At 50.4% G+C, this 22,024-nt stretch overlaps 1 protein-coding gene across 1 annotated transcript in view; it reads left to right on the top strand.

The window, feature by feature from the left end:
• The first annotated feature begins 375 nt into the window (after positions 1-375).
• Positions 376-22,024, top strand: part of LOC143808679 (cytochrome P450 2K4-like) — a 109,434-nt gene continuing 87,785 nt past the window's right edge. Inside the window, exon 1 of the mRNA XM_077291584.1 lies at positions 376-452. The gene's annotated coding sequence lies outside the window, so the exon portion shown is untranslated. The remainder of the gene's footprint in view (positions 453-22,024) is intronic.

Genomic DNA, 22,024 nt, shown 5'->3' with positions numbered 1-22,024 from the left:
TTATAACTTCCTAACAAAACAAATTTTGTTTCCAAAATTGTGCTGATATAAAGTAGACATGTGGAAAATTTTGTGTCACATACCTCTGTGATTTAACAGAATAAAAATAACAAAAATTGAAAATTGCAAAATTTTCACCAAATTTCCAATTTTTTTCACAAATAAACGCAAAAATTATCGATCTAAATTTACCACTAGCATGAAGCCCAATGTGTCATGAAAAAATAATCTAAGAGTCGCTAGGATCCATTGAAGCATTCCTGAGTTATTACCTCATAAAGGGACATTGGTCAGAAGAGCAAAAAATGGCCAGGTCATTAAGGTCAAAATAGGCTGGGTCATAAAGGGGTGAAAAAAGACTAATTCCATAGATAACCTATTTTTTTTGCCAGAAGGGTCCACAGTAGGCAAATCACAAATTGTCCCACTGCAGGAACCTTCATCGATCAGTGGTAAGTAGTGTTGAGCATTCCGATACCGCAAGTATCGGGTATCGGCCGATACTTGCGGTATCGGAATTCCGATACCGGGATTCCGATACTTGCCGCGTATCGGATACCGGAATCGGAAGTTCCAAGATTCAAAATGCAGAAATTCAGCCAATGAGAATGATTCCAAGTGTGGGCACATCCTGTTTAGCATGGAGGGCATGAAACTACTGGCAAGGCTGTGATTGGCTGCTGAAATGATGTCATGATGCAGTTTAAAAGTCGCTGGCGCCATTTTGCGATCACTCTGCTGTGAATTCAGTTAGTGACAGGACGCTGTTTGCTGACTGAGGGACAGTTTAGAGATAGCGATTTGCTTCTTTGTGCTTTCCAAAGGCTAATTTAGCAACTGCTGTGTTCACCTACTATTCACCTTGCTTTTGCCTTGTAGCGCTGTTTTCACAGCGATCTGCAAGGTCTGTGTGTGTGTGTGTGTGTGTGAGTGCAGCCCACTCTCTAGTCTGAGTGCAGCCACATAGGCCATCCATAGCTGGTTGTATTCAGTTCAGGGAGGGTGGTTCATTGCCTCATACTGTTCTTTTTTTTTTCAAGTAGTGTAGTCTGCTGCTAATTTATTCAAAAAAATCCTATTAGTGTCTTTCCACCCGTCTCCAGCTAATTTGTGGAAAAACACTACATAGGATAACGTAGAGGAGGGTTTTTGGGCCTTGCAGCGCCGTTTACGGCTGTCTGCACGGTCTCCGTGTGACTGCAGCTCGCCCTGTAGTCTGTGAGCAGCCATAGCCTGGTTGTCTCCAGCTCAGGGTTGTTCACTGCGTCATACCGCCAAATCAATTTTCATTTTGTTTTAAGTAGTGCAGGCTGCTGCACATTTTTTCAAAAAAATCCTATTAGTGTCTTTCCACCCGTCTCCAGCTAACTTGTGGAAAAACACTACATAGGATAACGTAGAGGAGGGTTTTTGGGCCTTGCAGCGCCGTTTACGTCTGTCTGCACGGTCTCCGTGTGACTGCAGCTCTATCCGTTGTCAGTTCAGCCCCCCAAAAATAAATAAATAATAAAGTTCACCAAACACACCAGTTACACCACTTTACATTTGTGTAGGCCACATTAGCTCATATTAAAGTCTAGTCCACACTTTAGAAAATTAGTGTTTCTTATACCTGTTAGGAGGAGTTGCTCAGGAATAAGCACACAAAGCCGTTAGTACTTTTCTGCTTATCTTTATCAGTCAACCAAGATGAAGAAGGCAGTGAGTAAGGCACGTGGGCGTGGGCGTGGGCGCGGAGCAGGGAGGGGACGTGGGGATTCTGTGCCTGCTGCGGGCACCGGTGACTCATCAGCACCCACTTTCACCAGGCAACAGTCATTCATGCGCAGCTTTGTGTCAGAGCGCCGTACACCGCTGCTGCGTGAAGAACAAATTGAAGCCGTTGTCGGATGGATGGCAGCTAATGCATCAACTTCAATTAGTGCCACATCCTCTCAGACACAGAGCACTGGAGAGCAGCCATCTGTCTCTTCACCACCTGCCAAATTGCCCAGGCAGACAGAGAGCCCAGGACAGGAGCCGTCTCTACTTCTGTTCTCTGAATCTCTTGGCTTGGAAACAGGGGGCCAGCCAAGCAGCATTGGAGAAATGGAAGAAGAGGCAGGGTGCAGTGATGCCCAACAGCTTTTTCTCTCTTCCTCTGAAGAGGCGGGTGGGCCAGTGGCTCCGGTCACCACATCGCAGGCCGCATCAGCTGATGATGACACTCAGGTGCCACTTACTGGTGCGTGCTCTGCTGCTGAGACTACCCAGGAGGAGCAGTTGGGGGCAGAGGGTAGTGTAGATGATGAGGTCCTTGACCCATCTTGGCGTGAGGGACAGGAAGGTGGTGGGAGCAGCTCTGAGGAAGAGATTCCCCGTACGGCCCAAAGAGGGAGAGGGAGGGGGAAGACTGCGGATCCTGCAGCCTCCGCTTTGGCACCCGTTAGGAGCATGTCTCTTCCAAAAGCCAAAAAGGGCGCTCCCAAGACTTGCAGTGCCTGGTCCTTTTTTGACACAGTTGCAGATGACATTTGCTATGTCAGATGCAAGGTGTGTCATCAAAAAGTCAAAAGAGGTCGAAATGTCAGCAACCTCAATACCTCCAACATGTGGAAACATGTGCGCAACAGGCACCCGGCGGAGTTAGAAAAACACACTGAAGAGCTAGGCCAACCAACAGCGGCAGCAACCACCTCTTCAGCTCGTGTTGCCTCTTCCTCTAGCTCACACGCAGCTGGTTCGGCTTCCTCCCAGGATCGCCGTGGAAGAACCTCTGGCCCTGTTGTCCAGAGACCCGCTGTAATTCCACCCGCAGCACCACTTTCCCAGTCATCCACACACTCCCAGCCCAGTCTACAGCCATCGGTAGTACAGGCATGGGAGAAAAGGCGGCCTTTCTCGTCAAACCACCCACGAGCACAGGCTCTGACTGCAGGCATTGCCAAACTTCTGTCACTGGAAATGCTGTCATTCAGGCTGGTGGAGACTGACAGCTTCCGTGACTTGATGTCATTGGCAGTCCCACAGTACAATGTGCCCAGCCGCTTTTACTTCAGCAGGCAAGCCGTCCCTGCCCTGCACAAGCATGTGGAGGGACACATAAAACACGCGCTACTGAACGCTGTCAGTAGCAAGGTCCACCTCACCACCGATGCGTGGACCAGTCAACATGGACAGGGGCGATACCTTTCCCTCACTGCCCATTGGGTTAATGTCGTTGAGCCGGGTACAGACCGTGCGAGTGGCGCAGGACGTGTCCTGCCCACTCCAAGGATTGCAGGAATCCATTCTGTACGCATTGACTCCTCCTCTTACACCAGTTCCTCAGAATCATCGCTGCAGGAGCCGTCACAGTCCACCTCCACATGGACCCGTGATGAACGTGTACCTGTTACGACCGACATGAGCACAGCCGTGGCCAAACGTCAACAGGCCGTCTTGAAATTAATTTTTTGGGGGAATCGTAGCCACACAGCGCAGGAGCTCTGGAATGCCATCAAGCAGGAGAGCGATGTGTGGTTTGTGCCAGCGAATCTCCAGCCAGGCATGGTAGTGTGTGATAATGGCCGAAATCTGGTGGCAGCTCTGGGCCTCGGCAATCTCACTCACATCCCATGTCTGGCACATGTGCTCAATTTGGTCGTGCAGAGCTTTTTGAGGGACTATCCGGATCTTGATGCACTGCTGCACAAGGTCCGCCTAGAGTGTGCTCACTTGCGGCGTTCCAGCACGGCAAAAGCGCGCATTGCGGCTCTGCAGCGCCGACACCGCCTGCCGGAACATCGCATCATATGTGACCTACCTACCAGGTGGAATTCCACGTTACATATGTTGGAGCGGTTGTGTGAGCAGCAGCAAGCTGTAATGGAGTACCAGCTGCTTCAGGCGCAAAGAAGTCGCACTCAGCGCCGTACAGACTTCACAACCACAGAGTGGGCCACTATGAATGACGTCTGCCAGGTTTTGCGTCCCTTTGATTATTCCACGCGGATGGCGAGTGCAGATGATGCACTAGTCAGCATGACTGTCCCCCTTATCTGCCTGCTTGAAAAATCACTGCAAGCGCTAAGGGATGATGTTGTGGAAGAGGTGGAGGATGAGGATTCACCATTTCCATCATCTTCTGGACAGTCAGCGCCACGTGGTTCCTCACAAACGCGTAGGCAGGGGTCAGTTTGTGAGGAGGATGAGGAGGAGTCAATGGAGGAGGAAGACATCCGTCCAGAGGAGGGAGTTACCGAATTGTCCAGTACTCAGTGTGTACAGCGAGGGTGGGGTGATGACGAGCGGGCAGATATCATGCCTCCAGCAGGGGACAGCGTTTCTTGGGCAGTTGGCAGTCTGCAGCACATGGTGGATTACATGCTGCAGTGCCTGAGAAACGACCGCCGCATCGCCCACATTCTCAACATGTCTGATTATTGGGTGTTCACCCTCCTCGATCCTCGCTACCGGGACAACGTAGAAAGCCTCATCACACCGTTGAACCGGGAGCGAAAAATGCGGGAGTACCAAGACACACTGGTCAATTCCATCATCTTCTCCATTCCAACTGAGAGAAGTGCTGCTAGTGCATTCCAAAGCAGCTCAGTGCGTCCAGGCAGTGGTGGAGGCTCTGCACAAAGAGGGAGCAGAAGCAGTGCCTCTGCCCAAGGCAAGACCAGTATGGCCCAACTGTGGCACAGTTTTCTGTGCCCCCCACAAAAGTCTACACCATCACAGACGGCTCCAGTCAGCAGGAGGCAACGGTTCCGTCAGATGGTGACAGACTACATGTCTTGCCCTCTTGCTGTACTCCCAGACGGCTCTTCCCCTTTCAAGTTTTGGGTCTCAAAGCTGGATACATGGCCAGAGCTAAGCCAGTATGCATTGGAGGTGCTGTCTTGCCCTGCGGCCAGTGTATTATCGGAACGTGTCTTTAGTGCTGCAGGTGGTGTACTAACTGACCGTCGCATGCGACTATCATCCGATAACGTTGACTGGCTTACTTTCCTGAAAATGAACAAGGCCTGGATCTCGCAGGAATTTGCCACTCCTCCTCCTGATTAAATAATTAGGTCACTGTATACGTTATCCAGGTCTCCTGTTGTGTTCATCTTTCTACCACCTGAACTTAAATTCCTGGGCTCCAACACCGCCAGTTGAGGCTCAGAAGTGCCGTCTGCACAGTCAAAACATACGACCCAGTGTTATTGGGTTTCAGTAACGTCAGCTGATCCCCAGCTGTGTAGCCGGCAATGTGTCATGCGACCGCCACGCTGACACAACAACTGAAATGTAAGGGAATCTGTCCCCCCCCCCCAAGGCGTTTGTTACTGAAAGAGCCTCCTTGTGCAGCAGTAATGCTGCACAAGGAAAAGGTAGCTATTTTGGTTTAGCTCCTTGCACACGCAGAACTTAACACTTATAAAATGTGTCCACTGATACCGTAAAACCGTCCCGGAGGTGGGACTTTCCTTCGTAATATGACGCAGCACAGCCGTCATTCCTCCCCCCCCCGGCGCCGTGCCCCGGCTCCTCAGCGTTGTTTGATTCCGTCCCGGAGCCTGCGCTGTTATGTTATCCCGTGGCCAGGCACACTTAGCGCTGCCTGTCTTCTGGCATCATTTGGTGTCAGGATGGCTGCGCCTGTGCGGCCGCGCTGGCCGAGGGCCCGCCTCGCAGTGTCTTCTGATTTAATCCCACTGGGGGCCTGGGATCCATGGACATGCGCAGTGCATATCTGAACCTCCACCTCTCACTCATCTCCCTACGGCTTCTTCAGACTGTTTGGTGTCAGCTGGTCCCTAATAGCATGCCACGGCCGTGACACTGCACAGTCTTAAGAAGCCGTAGGGAGGGGAGTGAGAGGCGAGGATATGCACTGTGCATGGCCATGGATCCCAGGCCCCCAGTGGGATAAAATCAGAAGACACTGCGAGGCGGGCTCTCGGCCAGCGCGGCCGCACAGGCGCAGCCAGCCTGACACCAAATGATGTCAGAAGATGGGCAGCGCTAAGTGTGCCTGGCCAAGGGATAACATAACAGCGCAGGCTCCGGGACGGAATCAAACTACGCTGAGGAGCCGGGGCGCGGCGCCCGGGGGGGAGGAATGACGGCTGTGCTGCGTCATATTACGAAGGAAAGTCCCACCTCCGGGACGGTTTCACGGTTTCAGGGGACACATTTTATAAGTGTTTAGTTCTGTGTTTGCAAGGAGCATGATGAAAAGAGCCACCTTTTCCTTTTGCATTTTTTGTGCTGCACAAGCTGCCTCTTTCAGCTACAAACGCCTTGGGGGGGGGTTAAAGGTTCCCTTTCGACTTTCTCAGGCTTCGGCCTACATTGTGTTCCTCTGCTTTTCCACCTGTCCCTGGGCTCCAACACCGCTAGTTGTTGCCTGGTAGTGCTGTCCGCACAGTCCCGACAGTCCCTCCTCTGTTATTGGGGTTCAGTAACGTCAGCTGTTCCCCTGCTGTGTGTGTGGCAATCCCTCCTACCTCCTCCACCTCCTCCTCCACCTGTCCCTGGGCTCCAACACCGCTAGTTGTTGCCTGGTAGTGCTGTACGCACAGTCAACAGTCCCTCCTCTGTTATTGGGGTTCAGTAATATCAGCTGTTCCCCTGCTGTGTGTGTGGCAATCCCTCCTACCTCCTCCACCTCCTCCTCCTCCACCTGTCCCTGGGCTCCAACACCGCTAGTTGTTGCCTGGTAGTGCTGTACGCTGTTATGACCCCAATGGCGAGGGTCTCAGAGGAACGTGGAAGTCTGCAGAATACAAAAATCCAGCTCATAGGGCAGTGGTAACTGGGTTGACCATATATCTACTCCTAACGCCAACACTAGAAGTAGCCGGGGATCATTCCTACGTTGATTCTAGATGACACGCGCCAGCCGGAGAATCTAGCTACCCCTAGTAGAGGAAAACAAAGACCTTTCTTGCCTCCAGAGAAGGGGACCCCAAAGCTGGATAGAAGCCCCCCACAAATAATGACGGTGAGGTAAGAGGAAATGACAAACACAGAAATGAACCAGGTTTAGCACAGAGAGGCCCGCTTACTGATAGCAGAATAAAGAAAGGTAACTTATATGGTCAACAAAAACCCTATCAAAATCCACACTGGAAATTCAAGAACCCCCGAACCATCTAACGGTCCGGGGGGAGAACACCAGCCCCCTAGAGCTTCCAGCAAAGGTCAGGATATAGATTTGGAACAAGCTGGACAAAAATACAAAACCAAAACAAATAGCAAAAAGCAAAAGGCAGACTTAGCTGATATAACTGGAACCAGGATCAGTAGACAAGAGCACAGCAGACTAGCTCTGATAACTACGTTGCCAGGCATTGAACTGAAGGTCCAGGGAGCTTATATAGCAACACCCCTAACTAACGACCCAGGTGCGGATAAAAGGAATGACAGAAAAACCAGAGTCAAAAAACTAGTAACCACTAGAGGGAGCAAAAAGCAAATTCACAACAGTACCCCCCCCTTAGTGAGGGGTCACCGAACCCTCACCACGACCACCAGGGCGATCAGGATGAGCGGCATGAAAGGCACGAACTAAATCGGCCGCATGAACATCAGAGGCGACCACCCAGGAATTATCCTCCTGACCATAGCCCTTCCACTTGACCAGGTACTGAAGCCTCCGCCTGGAGAGGCGAGAATCCAAGATCTTCTCCACCACGTACTCCAACTCGCCCTCAACCAACACCGGAGCAGGAGGCTCAGCAGAAGGAACTACAGGCACAATGTACCGCCGCAACAAGGACCTATGAAATACATTGTGAATAGCAAACGACACAGGAAGATCCAGACGAAAAGATACAGGATTAAGGATTTCCAATATCTTGTAAGGCCCAATAAAACGAGGTTTAAATTTGGGAGAGGAGACCTTCATAGGAACAAAGCGGGAAGAAAGCCATACCAAATCCCCAACGCGTAGTCGGGGACCCACACCGCGACGGCGGTTGGCAAAGCGCTGAGCCTTCTCCTGTGACAACTTCAAGTTGTCCACCACATGATTCCAGATCTGCTGCAACCTATCCACCACAGAATCCACCCCAGGACAGTCAGAAGGCTCCACATGACCCGAAGAAAAGCGAGGATGGAAACCAGAGTTGCAGAAAAAAGGCGAAACCAAGGTGGAACTAGCCCAATTATTAAGGGCAAACTCAGCCAACGGCAAGAATGTCACCCAATCGTCCTGATCAGCAGAGACAAAACACCTCAAATAAGCCTCCAAAGTCTGATTGGTTCGCTCCGTCTGTCCATTAGTCTGAGGATGGAAAGCAGACGAAAACGACAAATCAATGCCCATCCTACTACAAAAGGATCGCCAGAACCTGGAAACGAACTGGGATCCTCTGTCTGACACAATATTCTCAGGGATGCCGTGCAAACGAACCACGTTCTGGAAAAACACAGGAACCAGATCGGAAGAGGAAGGCAGCTTAGGCAAAGGAACCAAATGGACCATCTTGGAGAAGCGATCACATATCACCCAGATAACGGACATGCCCTGAGATAGCGGAAGATCAGAAATGAAATCCATGGAGATATGTGTCCAAGGTCTCTTCGGGACAGGCAAGGGCAAGAGCAAACCGCTGGCACGAGAACAGCAAGGCTTAGCTCGAGCACAAGTCCCACAGGACTGCACAAATGACCGCACATCCCTTGACAAGGAAGGCCACCAAAAGGACCTGGCCACCAGATCTCTGGTGCCAAAAATTCCCGGGTGACCTGCCAACACCGAGGAATGAACCTCGGAAATGACTCTGCTGGTCCACTTATCTGGGACAAACAGTCTGTCAGGTGGACAAGACTCAGGCCTATCAGCCTGAAATCTCTGCAACACACGTCGCAGATCCGGAGAAATAGCTGACAAGATAACTCCATCTTTAAGAATACCAACAGGATCAGTGACTCCAGGAGCATCAGGCACAAAGCTCCTAGAAAGAGCATCGGCCTTCACATTCTTTGAACCTGGTAAATACGAGACAACAAAATCAAAGCGGGAGAAAAACAATGACCAGCGGGCCTGTCTCGGATTAAGGCGTTTAGCAGACTCGAGATACATCAGATTTTTGTGATCAGTCAAGACCACCACACGATGCTTAGCACCCTCGAGCCAATGACGCCACTCCTCAAATGCCCATTTCATGGCCAACAACTCCCGATTGCCCACATCATAATTTCGCTCGGCAGGCGAAAACTTCCTAGAGAAAAAGGCACAAGGTTTCAAAATGCTAGAAAAATTAGCGATAAAACGACGGTAGAAGTTAGCGAAGCCCAAGAACTTCTGAAGACTCTTAACTGACGAGGGCTGAGTCCAATCAAGAATAGCTCGGACCTTGACTGGGTCCATCTCCACAGCAGAAGGGGAAAAAATGAACCCCAAAAAGGGAACCTTCTGTACACCAAAGAGACACTTTGAGCCCTTGACAAACAAAGAATTTTCACGCAAAATTTTAAAGACCAACCTGACCTGCTCCACATGCGAATCCCAATTATCAGAAAAAACCAAAATATCATCCAGATAAACAATCAAAAATTTATCCAGATACTTCCGGAAAATGTCATGCATAAAGGACTGAAAAACTGAAGGCGCATTGGAGAGCCCAAAAGGCATCACTAAGTACTCAAAATGACCTTCGGGCGTATTGAATGCGGTTTTCCATTCATCACCTTGCTTAATGCGCACAAGGTTGTACGCACCACGAAGGTCTATCTTGGTGAACCACTTGGCACCCTTAATCCGGGCAAACAAGTCAGACAACAGCGGTAAAGGATACTGAAATTTGACAGTGATCTTATTCAAAAGCCGATAATCAATACAAGGTCTCAAAGATCCGTCCTTTTTTGCCACAAAAAAGAATCCCGCACCAAGAGGGGAAGAAGACGGACGAATATGTCCTTTCTCCAGAGACTCCTTGATATATGAACGCATAGCGGTATGTTCAGGTACCGACAGATTAAATAGTCTTCCCTTAGGAAATTTACTGCCCGGGATCAAATCTATAGCACAGTCACAGTCCCTATGAGGAGGCAGTGCACTGGACTCAGACTCACTGAAGACATCCTGATAATCAGACAAATACTCCGGAACTTCCGAAGGCGTAGAAGAAGCAATAGACACAGGCAGGGAATCCCCATGAATACCACGACAGCCCCAACTTGAGACTGACATAGCCTTCCAGTCCAGGACTGGATTATGGGTCTGTAACCATGGCAGCCCTAAAACAACCAAATCATGCATTTTATGTAAAACCAGGAAACGTATCACCTCGCGGTGTTCAGGAGTCATGCACATGGTAACCTGTGTCCAATACTGCGGTTTATTTGCTGCCAATGGTGTAGCATCAATACCCCTAAGAGGAATAGGATTTTCTAATGGTTCAAGAGTAAAACCACAGCGCTTAGCAAATGAGAGATCCATGAGACTCAGGGCAGCACCTGAATCTACAAACGCCATGACAGGATAAGATGACAGTGAGCAAATCAAAGTTACAGACAGAATAAATTTAGGTTGCAAATTACCAACGGTGACAGGACTAACAACCTTAGCTATACGTTTAGAGCATGCTGAGATAACATGTGTAGAATCACCACAGTAGTAGCACAAGCCATTCTGGCGTCTATGAATTTTCCGCTCATTTCTAGTCAGGATTCTATCACATTGCATTAAATCAGGTGTCTGTTCAGACAACACCATGAGGGAATTTGCGGTTTTTCTATCACATTGCACCGAATTAGGTGTCTGTTCAGACAACACCATGAGGGAATTTGCGGTTTTGCGCTCCCGCAACCGCCGGTCAATTTGAATAGCCAGTGCCATAGTATCATTCAGACCTGTGGGAATGGGAAAACCCACCATAACATTCTTAATGGCTTCAGAAAGGCCATTTCTAAAATTAGCGGCCAGTGCACACTCGTTCCAATGTGTCAGCACGGACCATTTCCGAAATTTTTGGCAATACACTTCAGCCTCGTCCTGCCCCTGAGACATAGCCAGCAAGGCCTTTTCTGCCTGAATCTCAAGATTGGGTTCCTCATAAAGTAAACCGAGCGCCAGAAAAAACGCATCAAGATCAGCCAATGCCGGATCTCCTGGCGCCAGCGAAAAAGCCCAATCCTGAGGGTCGCCCCGTAAGAACGAAATAACAATTTTTACTTGCTGAGCAGAATCTCCAGATGAACAGGGTCTCAGGGACAAAAACAATTTACAATTATTCACGAAATTCCTAAACTTAAACCTGTCTCCGGAAAACAGTTCAGGAATCGGTATTTTAGGTTCTGACCTAGGATTTCTGATAACATAGTCTTGTATGCCCTGCACACGAGTAGCCAGCTGGTCCACACTTGTAATCAAGGTCTGGACATTCATGTCTGCAGCAAGCATAGCCACTCTGAGGTAAAGGGGAAGAAGAAAAAAAAAAAAAAACTCAGAATCTTCTTTCTTATAATCCCTCTTCTGCAATGCATTAAACATTTAATACGGGCCTGGCAAACTGTTATGACCCCAATGGCGAGGGTCTCAGAGGAACGTGGAAGTCTGCAGAATACAAAAATCCAGCTCATAGGGCAGTGGTAACTGGGTTGACCATATATCTACTCCTAACGCCAACACTAGAAGTAGCCGGGGATCATTCCTACGTTGATTCTAGATGACACGCGCCAGCCGGAGAATCTAGCTACCCCTAGTAGAGGAAAACAAAGACCTTTCTTGCCTCCAGAGAAGGGGACCCCAAAGCTGGATAGAAGCCCCCCACAAATAATGACGGTGAGGTAAGAGGAAATGACAAACACAGAAATGAACCAGGTTTAGCACAGAGAGGCCCGCTTACTGATAGCAGAATAAAGAAAGGTAACTTATATGGTCAACAAAAACCCTATCAAAATCCACACTGGAAATTCAAGAACCCCCGAACCGTCTAACGGTCCGGGGGGAGAACACCAGCCCCCTAGAGCTTCCAGCAAAGGTCAGGATATAGATTTGGAACAAGCTGGACAAAAATACAAAACCAAAACAAATAGCAAAAAGCAAAAGGCAGACTTAGCTGATATAACTGGAACCAGGATCAGTAGACAAGAGCACAGCAGACTAGCTCTGATAACTACGTTGCCAGGCATTGAACTGAAGGTCCAGGGAGCTTATATAGCAACACCCCTAACTAACGACCCAGGTGCGGATAAAAGGAATGACAGAAAAACCAGAGTCAAAAAACTAGTAACCACTAGAGGGAGCAAAAAGCAAATTCACAACAGTACGCACAGTCAACAGTCCCTCCTCTGTTATTGGGGTTCAGTAATGTCAGCTGTTCCCCTGCTGTGTGTGTGGCAATCCCTCCTACCTTCTCCACCTCCTCCTCCTCCACCTGTCCCTGGGCTCCAACACCGCTAGTTGTTGCCTGGTAGTGCTGTCCGCACAGTCCCGACAGTCCCTCCTCTGTTATTGGGGTTCAGTAACGTCAGCTGTTCCCCTGCTGTGTGTGTGGCAATCCCTCCTACCTCCTCCACCTCCTCCTCTACCTGTCCCTGGGCTCCAACACCGCTAGTTGTTGCCTGGTAGTGCTGTACGCACAGTCAACAGTCCCTCCTCTGTTATTGGGGTTCAGTAATGTCAGCTGTTCCCCTGCTGTGTGTGTGGCAATCCCTCCTACCTCCTCCACCTCCTCCTCCTCCACCTGTCCCTGGGCTCCAACACCGCTAGTTGTTGCCTGGTAGTGCTGTCCGCACAGTCCCGACAGTCCCTCCTCTGTTATTGGGGTTCAGTAACGTCAGCTGTTCCCCTGCTGTGTGTGTGGCAATCCCTCCTACCTCCTCCACCTCCTCCTCCACCTGTCCCTGGGCTCCAACACCGCTAGTTGTTGCCTGGTAGTGCTGTACGCACAGTCAACAGTCCCTCCTCTGTTATTGGGGTTCAGTAATGTCAGCTGTTCCCCTGCTGTGTGTGTGGCAATCCCTCCTGTTATGACCCCAGTGGACAGGGTCTCAGAGGAACGTGTAAGTCTGCGAGATTCAAAAATCCAGCTCAAAGGGCTGTGGTAACTGGGTTGACCAAATAGCTACTCCTAACGCCAACACTAGAAGTAGCCGGGGATCATGCCTACGGTGATCGCTAGATGACTCGCGCCAGCCGGAGAATCTAACTACCCCTAGGAGAAGAAAACAAAGACCTCTCTTGCCTCCAGAGAAAGGGACCCCAAAGCAAGATACAAGCCCCCCACAAATAATAACGGTGAGGTAAGAGGAAATGACAAACACAGAAATGAACCAGGTTCAGCAAAGAGAGGCCAGCTTACTAATAGCAGAATATAGCAAGATAACTTATCTGGTCAACAAAAACCCTATAAAAATCCACGCTGGAGATTCAAGAACCCCCGAACCGTCTAACGGTCCGGGGGGAGAACACCAGCCCCCTAGAGCTTCCAGCAAAGGTCAGGATACAGATTGGAACAAGCTGGACAAAAATACCAAACAAAACAAAAGCAAAAAGCAAGGAAGCAGACTTAGCTTGAAATACAGGAACCAGGATCATAGGACAAGAGCACAACAGATTAGCTCTGATTTCAACGATGCCAGGCATTGAACTGAAGGTCCAGGGAGCTTATATAGCAACGCCCCTGAACTAACGGCCCAGGTGAGGATATAGGAAAAGACAGAAGCTCCAGAGTCAAATCACTAATGACCACTAGAGGGAGCAAAAAGCAAAATCACAACACCCTCCTACCTCCTCCACCTCTTCCTCCTCCACCTGTCCCTGGGCTCCAACACCGCTAGTTGTTGCCTGGTAGTGCTGTACGCACAGTCAACAGTCCCTCCTCTGTTATTGGGGTTCAGTAATGTCAGCTGTTCCCCTGCTGTGTGTGTGGCAATCCCTCCTACCTCCTCCACCTCCTCCTCCTCCACCTGTCCCTGGGCTCCAACACCGCTAGTTGTTGCCTGGTAGTACTGTACGCACAGTCAACAGTCCCTCCTCTGTTATTGGGGTTCAGTATTGTCAGCTGTTCCCCTGCTGTGTGTGTGGCAATCCCTCCTACCTCCTCCACCTCCTCCTCCTCCACCTGTCCCTGGGCTCCAACACCGCTAGTTGTTGCCTGGTAGTGCTGTACGCACAGTCCCGACAGTCCCTCCTCTGTTATTGGGGTTCAGTAACGTCAGCTGTTCCCCTGCTGTGTGTGTGGCAATCCCTCCTACCTCCTCCACCTCCTCCTCCTCCTCCACCTGTCCCTGGGCTCCAACACCGCTAGTTGTTGCCTGGTAGTGCTGTACGCACAGTCCCGACAGTCCCTCCTCTGTTATTGGGGTTCAGTAACGTCAGCTGTTCCCCTGCTGTGTGTGTGGCAATCCCTCCTACCTCCTCCACCTCCTCCTCCTCCTCCACCTGTCCCTGGGCTCCAACACCGCTAGTTGCCGTCCAGAAGTGCTGTCCGCACAGAGCCAAACACCTCGCCAATGTGTTAGTGGGGTTCAGCACCGCCAGCTGTTCCCCTGCTGTGCAGCCGGCAACGTGTACAGCGACCGCCACGCAGGCACAACAAGTTAAATTTAAGGGAACCTGCCCCCCCCCCCCAGGCGTTTGTTACTGAAGGAGCAACCTTGTGCAGCAGTAATGATGCAAAGGGAAAAAGTGCCTCTTTTCGTGGTGCTCCTTGCACATGCTGATCCTAACACTTATGAAAAGTGTCCCCTCCTACCGTGATACCGTACGGTTGGTGGAACTTTCCTTTGTGATGTGACGCAGCACAGCCGTCATTCTTACCCCCTTGGAGCCGTGCGCCGCCTCCTCAGCGTTGTTTGAATCAGTCCCGGAGCCTGCGCTGTTAGGTTAGCCCTTGGCCATGCACACATTTTGCGCTGCCCGTCTTCTGACATCATTTGGTGTCAGGCTGGCTGCGCCTGTGCGGCCGCGCTGGCCGAGAGCCCGCCTCGTACTGTGTTCTGATTTCATCCCACTGGGGGCCTGAGATCCATGGACATGCGCAGTGCATATCTGAACCTCCACCTCTCACTCATCTCCCTACGGCTTCTTCAGACTGTTCGGTGTCAGCTGGTCCCTAATAGCATGCCACGGCCGTGACACCGCACAGTCAGAAGAAGCCGTAGGGAGATGAGTGAGAGGTGGAGGTTCAGATATGCACTGTGCATGTCCATGGATCTCAGGCCCCCAGTGGGATTAAATCAGAAGACAGTACGAGGCGGGCTCTCGGCCAGCGCGGCCGCACAGGCGCAGCCAGCCTGACACCAAATGATGTCAGAAGACGGGCAGCGCAAAATGTGTGCATGGCCAAGGGCTAACCTAACAGCGCAGGCTCCGGGACTGATTCAAACAACGCTGAGGAGGCGGCGCACGGCGCCAAGGGGTTAAGAATGACGGCTGTGCTGCGTCACATCACAAAGGAAAGTTCCACCTACCGGACGGTATCACGGTAGGAGGGGACACTTTTTATAAGTGTTAGGTTCAGCATGTGCAAGGACCATAATTAAAAGAGCTAAGTTTACCTTTTCCAGCATTAGTGCTGTACACGATGGCTCTTTCAGCTACAAACGCCTGGGGGGGGGTTAAAGTTTCCCTTTCAACTTGCTCCAGTGCAGGCTTTGGCCTACACTCTGCTCCCTCTCCTCCTCCTGCTGACCCTGGGCTCTAACACCGCCAGTTACCTTTGAAATTGGTTCAAGTAGGCTTCGGCCTACACTCTGCTCCCCCTGCAGAGCCCGGGCTCCAACACCGCCAGTTGGGGCCCGGTACTGCTAGCTGCACAGAGAAAAACACCAGCCAATGTGTCAGTGGGGTTCAGCACCGCCAGCTGTTCCCCTGCTGTGCAGCCGGCATCGTGTCCTGCAAAAGCCACGCAGACACAAGAACTGAAATTGAAGGGAACCTGTACCCCCTCCCCCAGGCGTTTGTACGTTTTTAGGGCCACCTTGTACAGCGGTAATGCTGCATGTGTGCAAGGTGGCTCATAAACGTATTCTCCTCGCACATGTGGAACTGAAAACACGTCTAAAATGTGTCCTCTGTGTGACCATTTAACCGTCCCGGTGGTGTGACTTTCCTTTGTAATGACACGCTGCAACCCCCTTGGTAGCGCTGCCCGTCTTCTGGCATCATTGTTTGGCTGCCTGCGCCTCTGCGGCCGCCCTGACCCACACAACGCCCCTCGGTGTCTTATTTATTGGGACTGTGAGGGTGTGATTGATGGGCATGAGCAGTGCATATCTTCGCCTGTTGTCACTCATCTCCTTCTGCCTTCTTCAGACTGTGCGGCTTCATGGCCGTGGCATGCGATAAGGGATCAGCTGACGCCGCACAGTCTGAAGCGGGTGTAAGGACCCGAGTGCGAGAGGCGAACATATGTGCTGCGCCAGGCCATGAATCCCAGCCCCGCAGTGTTTTAACAATGTTAAGACACTGCGGGGCTGGGATTCATGGTCATCGCGAACCGCACCGGCCGACATTACATGATGTCAGAAGATGGGCAGCGCTAACAGCGCTAGGCCAGGGGATAACACGACAGCGCAGACTCCTGTACAGCAAATAACAACGCTCAGGAGGCTGCACCCAGCACCAAGGTGGGATTCTTGACATCTGTGCTGCGTCTCATTACGAAGGGAACTCGCGCCTCCAACACAGTTTGACTGTATAAAGGGCTAAATGTTATACGTGTTTCATTCGGCGTGTGCAAGGAGCAAAATTAAAAGAGCAACCTTTGACTTGTGCGGCACTACTGCTGCATAAGCTGTGGCTCTTCTAGTTTGTAACCCCTGAGGGGGGGTTAAAGGTTACCTTTGAAATCGGTTCAATTAGGCTTCGGCCTACACTCTGCTCCACCGGCAGAGCCCGGGCTCCAACAACGCTAGTTGCTGTCCGGAAGTGCTGGCTGCACAGAGCCAAACACCTCGCCAATGTGTCAGTGGGGTTCAGCACCGCCAGCTGTTCCCCTGCTGTGTAGCCGGCAACGTGTCCTGCGACCGCCACGCAGGCACAACAGACCCAAAGCTGCCGCCAGTGCAGGCTTCGGCCTACACTCCCCTCCCCCTTGCTCCTCTTCCTGCTCCTCCTCCTGCTGACCCTGGGCTCTAACACCGCCAGTTGGGGCCCGGTACTGCTAGCTGCACAGAGAAAAACACCAGCCAATGTGTCAGTGGGGTCCAGCACCGCCAGCTGTTCCCCTGCTGTGTAGCCGGCAACGTGTCCTGCGACAGCCACGCAGACACAAGAACTGAAATTGAAGGGAACCTGTCCCCCCTCCCCCAGGTGTTTCTATGTTTTACAGCCACCTCGTACAGCGGTAATGCTGCATGTGTGCAAGGTGGCTCATAAACGTATTCTCCTCGCACATGTGGAACTGAAAACACGTCTAAAATGTGTCCTCTGTGTGACCATTTAACCGTCCCGGTGGTGTGACTTTCCTTTGTAATGACACGCTGCAACCCCCTTGGTAGCGCTGCCCGTCTTCTGGCATCATTGTTTGGCTGCCTGCGCCTCTGCGGCCGCCCTGACCAACACAACGCCCCTCGGTGTCTTATTTCTTGGGACTGCGAGGGTGTGATTGATGGGCATGAGCGGTGCATCACTTCGCCTGTCCCTCATCTCCTTCCGCCTTCTTCAGACTGTGCGGCTTCATGGCCGCGGCATGCGATAAGGGATCAGCTGACGCCGCACAGTCTGAAGCGGGTGTAAGGACCCGAGTGCGAGAGGCGAACATATGTGCTGCGCCAGGCCATGAATCCCAGCCCCGCAGTGTTTTAACAATGTTAAGACACTGCGGGGCTGGGATTCATGGTCATCGCGAACCGCACCGGCCGACATTAAATGAGGTCAGAAGATGGGCAGCGCTAACAGCGCTAGGCCGGGGGATAACACGACAGCGCAGACTCCTGTACAGCAAATAACAACGCTCAGGAGGCTGCACCCAGCACCAAGGTGGGATTCTTGACATCTGTGCTGCGTCTCATTACAAAGGGAACTCGCGCCTCCAACACAGTTTGACTGTATAAAGGGCTAAATGTTATACGTGTTTCATTCGGCGTGTACAAGGAGCAAAATTAAAAGAGCAACCTTTGACTTGTGCAGCACTACTGCTGCATAAGCTGTGGCTCTTCTACTTTGTAACCCCTGAGGGGGGGTTAAAGGTTACCTTTGAAATTGGTTCAAGTAGGCTTCGGCCTACACTCTGCTCCCCCTGCAGAGCCCGGGCTCCAACACCGCCAGTTGGGGCCCGGTACTGCTAGCTGCACAGAGAAAAACACCAGCCAATGTGTCAGTGGGGTTCAGCACCGCCAGCTGTTCCCCTGCTGTGCAGCCGGCATCGTGTCCTGCAAAAGCCACGCAGACACAAGAACTGAAATTGAAGGGAACCTGTCCCCCCTCCCCCAGGCGTTTGTACGTTTTTAAGGCCACCTTGTACAGCGGTAATGCTGCATGTGTGCAAGGTGGCTCATAAACGTATTCTCCTCGCACATGTGGAACTGAAAACACGTCTAAAATGTGTCCTCTGTGTGACCATTTAACCGTCCTGGTGGTGTGACTTTCCTTTGTAATGACACGCTGCAACCCCCTTGGTAGCGCTGCCCGTCTTCTGGCATCATTGTTTGGCTGCCTGCGCCTCTGCGGCCGCCCTGACCCACACAACGCCCCTCGGTGTCTTATTTATTGGGACTGTGAGGGTGTGATTGATGGGCATGAGCAGTGCATATCTTCGCCTGTTGTCACTCATCTCCTTCCGCCTTCTTCAGACTGTGCGGCTTCATGGCCGTGGCATGCGATAAGGGATCAGCTGACGCCGCACAGTCTGAAGCGGGTGTAAGGACCCGAGTGCGAGAGGCGAATATATGTGCTGCGCCAGGCCATGAATCCCAGCCCCGCAGTGTTTTAACAATGTTAAGACACTGCGGGGCTGGGATTCATGGTCATCGCAAACCGCACCGGCCGACATTACATGATGTCAGAAGATGGGCAGCGCTAACAGCGCTAGGCCAGGGGATAACACGACAGCGCAGACTCCTGTACAGCAAATAACAACGCTCAGGAGGCTGCACCCAGCACCAAGGTGGGATTCTTGACATCTGTGCTGCGTCTCATTACGAAGGGAACTCGCGCCTCCAACACAGTTTGACTGTATAAAGGGCTAAATGTTATACGTGTTTCATTCGGCGTGTGCAAGGAGTGTTGTGAATTTACTTTTTGCTCCCTCTAGTGGTTACTAGTTTTTTGACTCTGGTTTTTCTGTCATTCCTTTTATCCGCACCTGGGTCGTTAGTTAAGGGTGTTGCTATTTAAGCTCCCTGGACCTTCAGTTCAATGCCTGGCAACGTAGTTATCAGAGCTAGTCTGCTGTGCTCTTGTCTACTGATCCTGGTTCCAGTTATATCAGCTAAGTCCGCTTTTTGCTTTTTGCTATTTTGTTTTGGTTTTGTATTTTTGTCCAGCTTGTTCCAAATATATATCCTGACCTTTGCTGGAAGCTCTAGGGGGCTGGTGTTCTCCCCCCGGACCGTTAGACGGTTCGGGGGTTCTTGAATTTCCAGTGTGGATTTTGATAGGGTTTTTGTTGACCATATAAGTTACCTTTCTTTATTCTGCTATCAGTAAGCGGGCCTCTCTGTGCTAAACCTGGTTCATTTCTGTGTTTGTCATTTCCTCTTACCTCACCGTTATTATTTGTGGGGGGCTTCTATCCAGCTTTGGGGTCCCCTTCTCTGGAGGCAAGAAAGGTCTTTTGTTTTCCTCTACTAGGGGTAGCTAGATTCTCCGGCTGGAGCGTGTCATCTAGAATCAACGTAGGAATGATCCCCGGCTACTTCTAGTGTTGGCGTTAGGAGTAGATATATGGTCAACCCAGCTACCACTGCCCTATGAGCTGGATTTTTGTATTCTGCAGACTTCCACGTTCCTCTGAGACCCTCGCCATTGGGGTCATAACAGTTTGCCAGGCCAGTATTAAATGTTTAATGCATTGCAGAAGAGGGATTATAAGAAAGAAGATTCTGATTTTTTTTTTTTTCTTCTTCCCCTTTACCTCAGAGTGGCTATGCTTGCTGCAGACATGAATGTCCAGACCTTGATTACAAGTGTGGACCAGCTGGCTACTCGTGTGCAGGGCATACAAGACTATGTTATCAGTAATCCTAGGTCAGAACCTAAAATACCGATTCCTGAACTGTTTTCCGGAGACAGGTTTAAGTTTAGGAATTTTGTGAATAATTGTAAATTGTTTTTGTCCCTGAGACCCTGTTCATCTGGAGACTCTGCTCAGCAAGTAAAAATTGTTATTTCGTTCTTACGGGGCGACCCTCAGGATTGGGCTTTTTCGCTGGCGCCAGGAGATCCGGCATTGGCTGATATTAATGCGTTTTTTCTGGCGCTCGGTTTACTTTATGAGGAACCCAATCTTGAGATTCAGGCAGAAAAGACCTTGCTGGCTATGTCTCAGGGGCAGGACGAGGCTGAAGTGTACTGCCAAAAATTTCGGAAATGGTCCGTGCTGACACATTGGAACGAGTGTGCACTGGCCGCTAATTTTAGAAATGGCCTTTCTGAAGCCATTAAGAATGTTATGGTGGGTTTTCCCATTCCCACAGGTCTGAATGATACTATGGCACTGGCTATTCAAATTGACCGGCGGTTGCGGGAGCGCAAAACCGCAAATTCCCTCATGGTGTTGTCTGAACAGACACCTAATTCGGTGCAATGTGATAGAAAAATCGCAAATTCCCTCATGGTGTTGTCTGAACGGACACCTGATTTAATGCAATGTGATAGAATCCTGACTAGAAATGAGCGGAAAATTCATAGACGCCGGAATGGCTTGTGCTACTACTGTGGTGATTCTACACATGTTATCTCAGCATGCTCTAAACGTATAGCTAAGGTTGTTAGTCCTGTCACCGTTGGTAATTTGCAACCTAAATTTATTCTGTCTGTAACTTTGATTTGCTCACTGTCGTCTTTTCCTGTCATGGCGTTTGTAGATTCAGGTGCTGCCCTGAGTCTTATGGATCTGTCATTTGCTAAGCACTGTGGTTTTACTCTTGAACCATTAGAAAATCCTATTCCTCTTAGGGGTATTGATGCTACGCCATTGGCAGCAAATAAACCGCAGTATTGGACACAGGTTACCATGTGCATGACTCCTGAACACCGCGAGGTGATACGTTTCCTGGTTTTACATAAAATGCATGATTTGGTTGTTTTAGGGCTGCCATGGTTACAGACCCATAATCCAGTCCTGGACTGGAAGGCTATGTCAGTCTCAAGTTGGGGCTGTCGTGGTATTCATGGGGATTCCCTGCCTGTGTCTATTGCTTCTTCTACGCCTTCGGAAGTTCCGGAGTATTTGTCTGATTATCAGGATGTCTTCAGTGAGTCTGAGTCCAGTGCACTGCCTCCTCATAGGGACTGTGACTGTGCTATAGATTTGATCCCAGGCAGTAAATTTCCTAAGGGAAGACTGTTTAATCTGTCGGTACCTGAACATACCGCTATGCGTTCATATATCAAGGAGTCTCTAGAGAAAGGACATATTCGTCCGTCTTCTTCCCCTCTTGGTGCGGGATTCTTTTTTGTGGCAAAAAAGGACGGATCTTTGAGACCTTGTATTGATTATCGGCTTTTAAATAAGATCACTGTCAAATTTCAGTATCCTTTACCGCTGTTGTCTGACTTGTTTGCCCGGATTAAAGGGGCCAAGTGGTTCACCAAGATAGATCTTCGTGGTGCGTACGACCTTGTGCGCATTAAGCAAGGTGATGAATGGAAAACCGCATTCAATATGCCCGAAGGTCATTTTGAGTACTTGGTGATGCCTTTTGGGCTCTCCAATGCGCCTTCAGTTTTTCAGTCCTTTATGCATGACATTTTCCGGAAGTATCTGGATAAATTTTTGATTGTTTATCTGGATGATATTTTGGTTTTTTTCTGATAATTGGGATTCGCATGTGGAGCAGGTCAGGTTGGTCTTTAAAATTTTGCGTGAAAATTCTTTGTTTGTCAAGGGCTCAAAGTGTCTCTTTGGTGTACAGAAGGTTCCCTTTTTGGGGTTCATTTTTTCCCCTT

The sequence above is a fragment of the Ranitomeya variabilis genome, chromosome 2 (assembly GCF_051348905.1).
Source record: "Ranitomeya variabilis isolate aRanVar5 chromosome 2, aRanVar5.hap1, whole genome shotgun sequence".
In the NCBI taxonomy this organism is placed as follows: Eukaryota; Metazoa; Chordata; class Amphibia; order Anura; family Dendrobatidae; genus Ranitomeya; species Ranitomeya variabilis.
Note: the sequence above shows the minus strand (reverse complement) of the source record. Positions and strands in the feature narration are given on the sequence as shown.